Source organism: Cupressus sempervirens, chromosome 1 (genome assembly GCF_028749045.1).
Source record: "Cupressus sempervirens isolate cs-2001-9-10 chromosome 1, ASM2874904v1, whole genome shotgun sequence".
In the NCBI taxonomy this organism is placed as follows: Eukaryota; Viridiplantae; Streptophyta; class Pinopsida; order Cupressales; family Cupressaceae; genus Cupressus; species Cupressus sempervirens.
This window is the reverse complement of record NC_143118.1, coordinates 772,275,307-772,287,758: the sequence shown is the minus strand read 5'-3', so window position 1 is coordinate 772,287,758 and position 12,452 is coordinate 772,275,307.

The following is a 12,452-nucleotide window of genomic DNA, read 5'->3' as shown; positions in this document are numbered from 1 at the left end:
TATGCAAAAAATATTTAATAAACAACAAAAAAAGACAATGCTTCCTGTTGGTGCTTTTATACTACCAAGTAATAAGATACTTGATACCAAGATGATGAAAGTCAAAATAACCTAAGGATTAGCTACTTCCTATGATTAGCTAGATGAGCTTCAGATCTAGACCCATATTCAACAAAATCATAAAGATTTTCTACTCTTTTGGCTTTGTAAAACAAAGTTGGGTGCACCTGAGGGGCAAAAAGATGTGAGGCTTGACATTATTTCCACATCTCATTCATTCAATGATATCTTATTACAACATTCATCCCATACAATAGATTGGTCATAATTCTCCTTAGATTTATAAATAATCCTAAGTAATAGCAGCTACTATAACTCATAGATCAAATGCAAACAAGTATTAACCAACTATGGTATTCTTCATGCATTTAAAGTAAAATTAATTTTGATTTTGAGATTTTTCTTGATCTTGATCTATGATCTCTTCACATGCAAATTGAAAGTATTGACCAGTGCCTCATCCATTGTGATTCAAATTTTATCTAACTATTTGACCTAATTGACCGCATTACAATCAATATAATTAGCAATTCTCCCTAAAACTCATTCTTATGCATATCCTTATTACTATCTAGAAATCCTATCATATCACTAAAGAATTTACTTAACTCATTGAATTAAAAGCAACAGTGATTTGACATACAACCTATCCTAGTTGTACTGAATTCAACAAGCTTTGCCCATGCAATCTCAAAATAACTAGTAAATAATAATGGAGGCAAGATTTAGAGAGAAAAGATATGGTGACAATTCATCTTTGTATTAATTCTCTTTGAAAATTATATAACATTGAAATAGAACCCAAAACAACATAAGACAACATATCATGATCCTTGAAAATTAATGTATTCTTAGATTTACAGAGAAAATACATCATAAAACTTGCGTCAAGGACTAGACCGAATGAAACTTAACAAAAACTAAAAGTTATACAATGATTCAGACCCTTTCTCTACCCTTAGAATCTCACTTATATAGTGTGAGATGCAACAAGATTCAAGCTTAGAGAGTACTAACAGTTGTCCTTAAGACTGAAAGATATTTACAATGTTACTATCACAAAAGACAAAAATTAGTGCAACAGAAAGATTTCACATCATGAATATTCCTTTGTGGGGATCATTGTTTGCTACACATTTTGTTGCTAGGAGGTTCATGGTTGGCTTTATTGTTTTTGTTATTCCTTGAAAGATGTAACCAATGAACTTATTTTTGATGAACCTGGTGTTGATTTTTGTAGACTCACTTAAACTCAAGGCTCTCCATCCACATCTTCATGTATGAAAAACTAATAGTTACAATCAATTCTCCTACTACCATGTCATTAGTTTAGACTTCTATGCTCATTACTATAGTTGATTGTTCCTCTTGTCTTCTTCTGCTTGAACTGATGTATCAGTTGCTTGCATCTCATCTTGGTCCATTTCCTCTTCGTTAGTTTCTCTGATCACTAACTATTTTGAGTGCACAAAATCTTCCATCCATTTATTGAAAATTGTATCATCAAGCCAATCTAAACACAAAACTTCTCATTGCTTCTTGATCACAAAATATCCTAACCTATTGATTTCAGCAAAATCTTCTCTAATAGAATTATAAAATAATTGAACTTTAACAAATTCTTCAATTGTTACTACCCATAGCATGTGCCCTTTTTCACTTATAAGCCCATTTATTCTGAGGCATAATAAATCATCTAATTATTTGCCCCATTCCTCCATTTCTTTTAATTTATCTATTTTCTAAGTCCACAGGGGAAAGTTCAAACTTCTTAGCAAGATATTTTGAAAAAAAAAATTATTATCCTTTTCTGTATTACAACTCTCTTCTCATCAAAATAAAATAAATCATTAGTCATGTCAAAATTTTTTTCTATCTATTCACAAGACAGATTGATAACTAAAACATACAAAAAAGTGACATTTGTAACGTGTCGCCAAGGGATCCAAAAGAATTAAGCCAAAGTTTTACTTAGTTTTCCAAAAAAAAAAAAAAAATAAAGAACAACATACACATCAAACATAAAGTAGCGAAAGAAATAACATATAATCATAATCAAGCAAACATCACAGATTACATTCCTCAAGGATCCCAGGACATTGAGTCACATTTAAATTTAAATAATACTAATTCTAATAAATATCACATCCACATGAAAGAATAATTACAAGTCCAAGTCCATTTAAATAATATACATATGTTTCAAATGACACTTGGCAATAAATTTGGAATGCACAATCATCCACTATACATGTCACAAGGTATGAAAGGTTGAAAGAATATACATTTATAAAATAGGTTACATCATCCCTTTTGGATCCATGAAACAAAGTACAATACAATAAGTAAAGTATCATCCACCATAAAGATATAACCATCCATCATAATACACAAAGAGAGAATGAAAGGAATAACAGACAAGAAATTCTAGCCATGGCAACAACGGACGGATCTCAATGGTAAGATTAAAAAGCACTACCACCTGACCTTGTTGTAACCCAAAAAGGTCCACTCCCACCATGCTAAGGAGATAGTCTCAAGTCCCAAATAGGGTATCAATCCAAAAATCAAAAGTAATATCAAAGTCAAGGAAACCCTAAAAGTAATCTAACTCAAAGGTTCCAAGTTAAATTAACATCTAGACCCAGAGACAACAGAGAGACGTAGGGAATCTACTATGCAAGTAGGCAAGTGTCATCACATGAATCAATGCTAGAGTTACCCTAGCAGTCTAACTTGACCCTAACCCCCTAGTGAATCTATGCGGCACCAGTATCCTTTCATACTAAAAGGCATACTAATGATGCATGGTTACAACCAAGCATTCTCTTTACTCCCATCCTAGTTTGTACTAGCACTCGAGGCATGGGTGATAATATACAAAGACTCTTATTAGGTTTATTTACTCTCATTTAGTGTAGTGTTTTCACTTTTTAAACAACTTACAATGGGTTACCCTAGTAGCCATTTTGGGCCCCAACCTCCATTGTAAGCCACCTCCCAACATTACATATAGATAACCTACCCTAAGCTCATGAAATCACAAGTCAAAGAATCATAGATATCACCTCAATCCTATACAAGTGACTGGAAAGTATCAAATGATAATTCACAATAACCCATCACTTCTTTACAAGCAACTAGAAAATATCTTGAAAATATTGATCGAAGACTCAAAAAGCTTAACTCAAATATGTCATAACATCCATCTTGTTATCCCACAAGGACACTGAAAGAAATAACCAACAATATAACCAAACTCATCATAGAGCATACCAACACATTACCATGGTTTAGTTTAAAAGACAAGATCAAATCATCATAATACCATAATCACAAAACTCTCAAGCCTCTGGTAGATGTCTTAAAACTAGTCAACACTCTAGTCAACCCAAACCCAAAGCACAGACAACATTTAGATAATATTGTAGTTTGTAGTTTGGTTTGATTTTGAAAACACATAGTTTTGAGTTAATAGTAAGGTAAAGTTTTCGTTTCAATGTATGTTACAAGTAGATGAGATTCACAGTTTACCCTTACAATTTAACCCATTCTTATATTTGAATAAAATTCACAATTATCCCTATTCGATTTTAAGTCCATTATTCCAAAATAATTTAAGGGTAATTATTTATCTAAACTATTAAAATAATACTTATTGATCTTCAAATTAAATAATTTACAATTTTATTGAAATCAATATTATTAATAATAATATTTAAATAAATTTTAAACTTCATTAAATAACTTCCAATATTATTTAAAATTAATTAAATACATTTAATTAAATTAAATAATAATTATATAGATAACTATATTAATCTTTCAAAAATTATTTATTAAATTAATAAATATTAATAAAATTAATAATAAATAATAATTTTAATTTTAATATTATTAAGTTTTAATAAAACAACTTTTTAAAAAATTAAATTTTAAAAAAAAAAGAATAACAAAGGGAATGTGTTTATTTTAAAAAGGCCCATCGACCTTTATGATTATGCGGCCGCCTTGCAGCCATGGCAGTACAGAGTATTGTCACTATCATAGTACCCTGCAGTTAGCAGCAGATTGCCACTCATAAGGTAAAGCGGGGGGTAAAACACACCTCCCTTCCATATTTTTATTTTTTATTTTTTTTTAAATATATAAAAATCATTTTTTATTAAATAAAAAAATGCCCTCTTAAAACCAATTCATTTTTTTTTTTTTAATATAGAATTTCTATCAAACACTCTGATAGGAAAATTATGAAAATCTAATCAAATTTTCAATATAAAATTTCTATTTCTTTCAAAACCCCTTCTCAGTTTAATTTTCAATTTTAAAATCTTTTGAAAGAGGGTTTTTTACAGATTGTTAATCCTCACATATACATTATAAATAGGTATGTATACTAATAATTTCAATGAAAGGTTGAGAAGTTCATCACAACAAAATTTGGCAAAATGATTCAACAATCATGAAGAAGATAGGATTATTTAAATAACATAATTTAACTAGGTGAACAAAACACAAGAATCTACCTAGTTATGATGCTAAATTTGCAAGCACCCAAAAGATTGTGAGAGAAATCTTTTCTCTCCAAACTTCCTCTCTAAAAATTCCTTCTCCAAAATTCCCCAATTTTTTGAAAATGAGTCCTTAATTGCTAATTAGGAGTTCTCTCCTAAATTCGGGGCACTACTTGTGTGATCACCCGAGAGGACTCCTTGCTCACAACTTTTTAACTCCTTATTAAATTTCTCAAAACTTCATGCACACTTTATGCAATTTTAAATATCTTTATTTAAATTTACTTGCCTTCTCTTTTTAATTTATTATATTTTAATATCATGCATACTTTATGCAATTTTAAAACTCTTTAATAAATTAATATCTTTTTTAATTCTTTAATTTATTTTTGAAGCATTGATTGATAAAATATTTATTAACTTAAGTAATAATAATATTTAGCATTTATTTACAAATGATCTCCTAAATATATTATTATTAAATTAAATAAATAATAGGATGCATCAACTAGAAGCTCAAATGGCCCATATGGATAAACAACTTGGACAAAGAAAGGTAGGAGAATCTAGCTAGCCTAGGATTGCTTATCCTCATCTCCAATTGGGCCATTTAAGTCAGCTCCTATTGTAGAGCTATCAGATACCTCATAGAGGCTAGAATTTTACACTACTGAGGAATTTGAAGAGGAGAAGAACAAACTCTAGGTCTTGCATGTAGAGTTAAATGACTAATATGAAGATAAAATCAAGAAAACAATCTTGTATCTGGTAGATAATATTGAATGACCAACATTTTATGAACAATTGATAAAATAATGGATATGTGGAGTGAAATACAAAGTGGTGAATATGCTTTAAAGCCCATTATGAGTAAATGGGGACCAGGGGCAAGGATGTTGTAGTGCCTACCCCTAGTTTACATTTTGTTATTATTGTCGAACTCTTTAGGCTAGTTTTATGCTTGATGATTAGTAGCATTATCTTTTAGATTATTAGATTTTTTTATATGTAGTTGATTTTATGATGAGACTACTTGATACTATTTACTTCATGTATGCATGATGATGATTATTATAGTGATTTCAGGTATTTGATGATGATTCATTACATGGATTATCATACGTGTTTTTTTATGGATACTTATCCCATACTGCATGTGTATATTTTTTTTATGTATGACATTTTTGATGTGGTTAAGGAAGGGAGTCATAGTCACCTACTAGTCAGGATCTACACTATGCACCATTTCCTATCATTGCCTATTTAGTTTAGTATATATGTGTGTACATGCATGAATTTTATGCAAATTGTAGGTATCGAGTATTGACTTCCTTGAATTGTCAGGATAACCATACCCTATCGCATTATCTCAATGGTAAGAGAGGGGAGATAAATTCTTGAGTCCAAATGCTAACATTTAAACCCATTTGTCATAGAAAATTAGGACAAGTATCTGAGATGATTACCTTCTGAATGTGTCGTATGATGTAAATTTGTGATTATAACCCTTTAGTTTGATCTTGTATGTGATATTTTATGACGAGTCTTCATATTTCGTCCTATAGGTCTTTGGTGATTTTTCTATTATGCTCTAAAATTAAATTATAATTTTATCTTTAAATTTAATTCTTTTTATTTAATTAATTTTCCAATTAATTAAATATAATTAAATATTGAAAATATCATAATAATTTCCATTAAATTAAATCATTAATTTAATCTTTTAATTTTCCTTAATTAATAGAAAAATCACCAAAGACCTATAAGATGAAATATGAAGACTCATTGTAAAATATCACATACAAGATCAAACTAAAGGGTTATAATCACAAATTTACATCATACGACACATTCAGAAGGTAATCATCTCTGATACTTGTCCTAATTTTCTATGACAAATGGGTTTAAAGGTTAGGATTTGGACTCAAGAATTTATCTCCCCTCTCTTACCATTGAGATAATGTGATAGGGTATGCTCATCCTGACAATTCAGGGAAGTCGATACCTAGTACCTATAATCTACATAAAATCCATGCATGTACACACATATATACTAAACTAAATAGGCAATGATAGGAAATGGTGCATAGTGTAGATCCTAACTAGTAGGTGACTACAACTCCCTTCCTTAACCACATCAAAAATGTCATACATAAAGAAAATATACACATGCAATATGGGATAAGTATCCATAAAAAAACATGTATGATAATCCATGTAATGAATCATCATCAAATACTTGAAATCACTATAATAATCATCCTCATGCATACTTGAAGTAAATAGTATCAAATAGTCTCATCATAAAATCAACTACATATGAAAAATATCTAATAATCCGAAAGATAATGCTACTAATCATCAAGCATAAAACTAGCCTAAAGAGTTTGACAATAATAACAAAATGTAAACTAGGGGTAGGCACTACAACATCCTTATCCTTGGTACCCCTTTTATTCATAATGGGCTTTAAAGCATCTTCACCACTTTGTATTTCATTCCACATATCCATTATTTTATCAATTGTTCATAAAATGTTGGTCATTCAATATTATCTACCAGATACAAGATTGTTTTCTTGATTTTATCTTCATATTAGTCATTTAACTTTACATGTAAGACCCAGAGTTTTTTCTTCTCCTCTTCAAATTCCTCAGCAGTGTAAAATTCTAGCCTCTATGAGGTATCTGACAGCTCTATAATAGGAGTTGACTTAAATGGCCCAATTGGAGGATGAGGATAAGCAATCCTAGGCCAGCTAGATTCTCCTACCTTTCTCTTTCCAATTTGTTTATCCATATGGGCCATTTGAGCTTCTAGATGATGTATCCTATTCTCTCTCTTCTCATATGCTTTGAGCATCTCTTCAAACTTAGCATTAAGCCAAGAAAAAAAATTATCCTTTGCTGCAACAACAACTCCAAAGTCCACCATTTCCTTAGTCATTCTGGATACCTTCTCACTATCTACTTCCTCTTCTCTGTAGAGCATGAGGCTACCTATATGCTCAAAATCTGAAACTTCTTGTCTCCTAGTCTTATCCCTTTTTCTAATGGACCATATTACTAATGCTTGGTGATCATTACTGTACTAAAGAAAAAATTCTTGAATCCTTTAATAATTGTCTTCCCCATTCAATGGTTATTTGTGCAAATTCTTCCATGAAGTTAGCTTTAAGTTCCTCTTTAATTTTAGAGTATTTTTTATTAGGTTTCTCTTCTTTGATTAACTTACACTTATTCTCAAAATTATCAATATTTCTTCTCCATAAAATTTGGGCAAAAGCTCTAGATTTTACAAAAATTTCATCATCAATAAATTTTTTGGTAGCCTGTGCTATCATTGGATCTATTTCCTTACCTTTATAGTCTCCAATAGTGAGATTAAATGATGGCATAGGAGGTTATTTAGGTATTCCTTCAATATTTGTAGTTGAGACCATAATATCCCTCTTCCTTCCAATTCATTTTAACTATTCTCTCAAGGATATTTCATCATCTATCCTAAGTGGAGTCTAGATGGGTGAGTACTCTCCAACATTAGAAGTTGATCCTTGCTCTAATTTTTATTTCTTAGCAACATGTGTATTAGGTGGGCTCTTAGACCTTGGTCTTTTGTATGGAGGAACATATTGTACATTCCTAGCCACTACATACCTAGCTCTTTATGTAATGTATATTGCCTCAGGGTCACAATAATTTTGCTTGCCAGCCTTCTCACCACCTCAATGGCCTTGTTTGGGTATGCTTGTGTCAAAATTTCTTTCTCCTCATTCAATTTTTGCATAATTTTAAGAAATCTATCCATAAGCATATCTACTTTCATACCCCCAATATTTTCTATATACTAGGGGATCATAATCTAGCTCAAAAGCATTTACAAATTCCAGGACTTTTATTGTAAACTATCCATTTTTCCTTCCTAAGCTCTTGTTCTTGCAATGAGAACCTATTTCTGACTATGTCCTTAGGGAAGTATACAATTTTCTTCTGAATTTTAGCCTTACTCCTTTCTTTAAAGAGGTCATAAAAACCCTTTGAGTCTATAAAATGGGCATGGGACTGAGCCATTTGATATCTATCTAGAAATTTCTCAAAATTTCTCCAACCCTTTTTTGACAAATACAAAATTATGAACAATAGTGAGCTATGTAAAGAATGTACCTTTAGATTTATCTAGCAAATCTCTCTCCTCAACTGATCCAATTTGCCACAACAATTCAGAAATCCCTATTTTTAAAGACACTTGATATGGTAACACATGTGGTTTTCCCAAAAAACCATAAACTCTGAAAATAGTGGACACAACATATGGGATGATATCTCCCCAATTATGGCTTACCATCAATCCTTTAGCATGTTCTTTAGGTCTAATCAATTCTAATAGAGGTTGTGGTATTCTAGGACTATCCCCTATTAACAATATTCTGAGCCTACAAGCAAAATATTTGTCAAACTTGACAAAATTGGCATCAGTCACCTCTCATGCCATATCTGCACTCCATAATTAAATAGGGAGCTTCTCTCCATCTCTCTCCAATTCCAATTTCATCTCCTTAGAGAAAAAGGTAACTCCCTTGTATAAGTGTATATACATCAACATCGAGTACCAGCAAAAGGACTTATCAACCTTAGCCTTTGCAATTCCTATTAAGCCATTATGAATCTCCTCTACTAAGTGAGTAGAAAAATAAAAAATTGAACTCATTCCATATTGAAAAGTTTGAACAATAATGAAAATAATAGAGCCTAGGATGTGATCTTGCTCATCCATGCCAAAGATCTTGCAAAGAGAAAAATACAAGGCCTATGCCCTAGGGTTGAAATACTTTTTCAATAGAGGCTCGGGGGTGTTTTGTGTAACCAGGGGCAATGATCATTTTTTTACAAAATGCTCCTACAATGGTCCTCCCCTTAGATATATTATGTGTGCATCATATCTAGCTTGGAGGCCTTTTGTGTTTATTTCATGAACTGCAAGGTTAGGGTTTAGCTTAAAAACTTCTCTAATAAGCTCTGGTTAAACCCTAAAAAGATTATTACCCACATGGTTCTTTATAATTTTGGTAATTGGCTCATACCTTTTTGCCATTGCTTCCAGTAGATCATCATCAAAGAAAACTCCTAGAACAATAAATTTACCTATATCAAATTCCCATACATTGTTTACTAGGGTATCTAATTTTCTTTCTACAAACTATTTTTGGAAGAGCCCTAATCCTCCAATAAATACTTATGTATCCCTTAACCAATTTTCTTTATCATAAAAGCCCCCACTGACCAATAACCTAGGGTTTTTCAGAATGAGCTCTTTTACCCTAGCTAATTCATTCATAGATTGTGGCATTTGTTCCAAGAAATCATCATGTACTACCCTCTTCAGATAATCTACTTTCCCCAAAAAATCCTATCATGGAGGCATGTTTAAAATTTACCCTAATGCAATTACAACTTCACAATTTTCCAAAAACTCAGATGACTTACCCATTTTTCTAGCTTTTTCTTCTCTAGAAATCGCTTAGCAATATGTTGAAACCCTTGAAAAATTTCACCCTTTTCTCTTGAAATATTTGCACTATGAGAATTCTACAACATAATTTCTCAATAATGGAGAATTGGAAGTTTTATTACAACATTAAGCTCGCACGAAACAACATTGAACAAAATTAATGCTTCAATAGTCACATTATGTGTCCCATCATGAAGTTTGAAATCCCACCTCAATGTTCAAGAATCCAATGGCTTAGTTTGAAACCAAGAAGACTGCATCAACCATTTTTGGAAATGGTCATGCATCAACAAGGTTCTTCCCCACTTTAGTTAAAGTTTGGACACTTCCATGTTGAGGAAAAGCATTGATCACCAATCTTCCAAAGATCAATGATATCATATATCTTACCCCTTTTACAATCCAGTAGGCATAAGTAACTAACATAATGCATTTCTTTTTCCAACATGTTTAACACTTGACAACTATTTCAAAATCTTTTTAAAACTGTAAGCACATGACCTCATCAAGTATGTGTTTTGCTAGGGCACTTTATTGCATTAGATAAACTTTGGACATCTTTATATTCCATAATGCACCTACCATAGATCTTCCCAAGATCAATGGTGCAATGTTATAATATAAAAGGTAACTCTATTGCTCAACTCAACCAATGAGATGGCTCAAAATTCCCAACATGCATTGATGACCATCTAAAAATTCTAAAACTATTCTGACACCTCCATCTTTTGCAGCACATTTAGGAGCTAACATCACAAAGGGCTATGTAGCAATTAGATGCTTCCCTACATTTGATAAAGGTCAAGAAAATTCATAATGCAGGCAAGCACTCATTGTTGATCTCTCTAAGATCAATAGTCAACCAAAAGTAAACTTGCAGTGGTTAAAACACTTCAGCAAGTATTAAGGAATTAAAAAAAGTAAAACCACGGTTAAGACAATGTTTTACGAGAAAAGATAATTAAATTCTAGGAAAGTAATTCTAAAATAAATACAGGAAAAAGGTAAAGATAAAACTTGGGTAACAAGCTTCCCATGCAATTTTTATAAAATGATACTTTCAAAAATTTTGAAAAACTAGGACACATAACAAGGGTTTCATGAAATTTTTAATTCATCTAGAGCTTTTAACACATCTCACATTTTAAACATGTGACTATTGGTTTTTCAATTTTAGAGTGTGACAAAATTATGCAAGGTGAAAAACTAGACCAACACCTCCAAATCTTATTTTTTGAACAAAAAAAATAACTATCTTGAGATGTGTGCCCAGGTCGTACGACCTGGAAACACTTTTTTTTTCCACAGATTGCAACTTTTTCCAAATGGGACAAATTTTATATGAGAATGGAGTTTTTTGGGTGCTCTAAGATCAAACATGATGTCCATTTGGGCTCAAAGTGATCTAAAATGAAGGTTCCCCATATCTAATACAAAATCCTTTAGAGAAACTAGATTTGAAAACTGAGGCCAAATCTCTCATGAAGAGATCGGACGCATAAAATTTTGGAGCTCTAATACCATGTTGAAGTTGATGAAAGCTTAACCGCATAGCTCCCAAGAATCAATGTATGCAAACACCTCACAGAAAGAGAGGAGACAACTATGGAAGATGGAATTCACAAGTCCACATCAGAGACATTGCAATTGAATTAAACAAAAATATATTAAGTGAATTAAATATTTCAAAGAGACCAATCCCTGTAAAGGAGATCAAAACCCTAAAAGGTCTAACCTAGGTTGGATGATAATAATTAATAAAAAAATTAATTATTATATTCCTAAATTTTAGCTTAAGTAAAATATAGTTAATAAAAAAATACCTTATTACTCTAACAATTCATATGGGGGAGATTGTCACTATGTTAAATGGGAGATGATTAAGTTCTTATATGTTGCATTCCTGACTTGGGTTTTCATTGATGTCAACATATACGCTTTTTTATTATGACAATTAAAGTTGCAAAGGTGTATTTGTTTAGCGATGTCATTTTTTGGGCTTATATTTATGTTTGTGGATATGTCAGGATGATGTATCTATGTTTGCAGAAAGTTATTCAAAGGTTTGTGTGAGTTTCGACAAATTATGTGAAGATTGGTTAGAGTATAGTTTATAGGAAAAAATTTATAGGTAATTGAATTATATCTACTAAGAAAGATGGAATTTGGTTGAGAAAGGTCAAATTATTGTTGACAACATGTTCGTGTTGATGTGTTTGAGGTAACAGATGCTAGTAAGGATTATGTGATGGTTGTTGAAGTGTAATATGTCATATGTTCACTGTCAAGTTGACTATGTAATGGAATTTATTTTGGAAGTTATGTAATGTGTAATAATAATCTTAATGAGGTACTATATTATTCATTTTA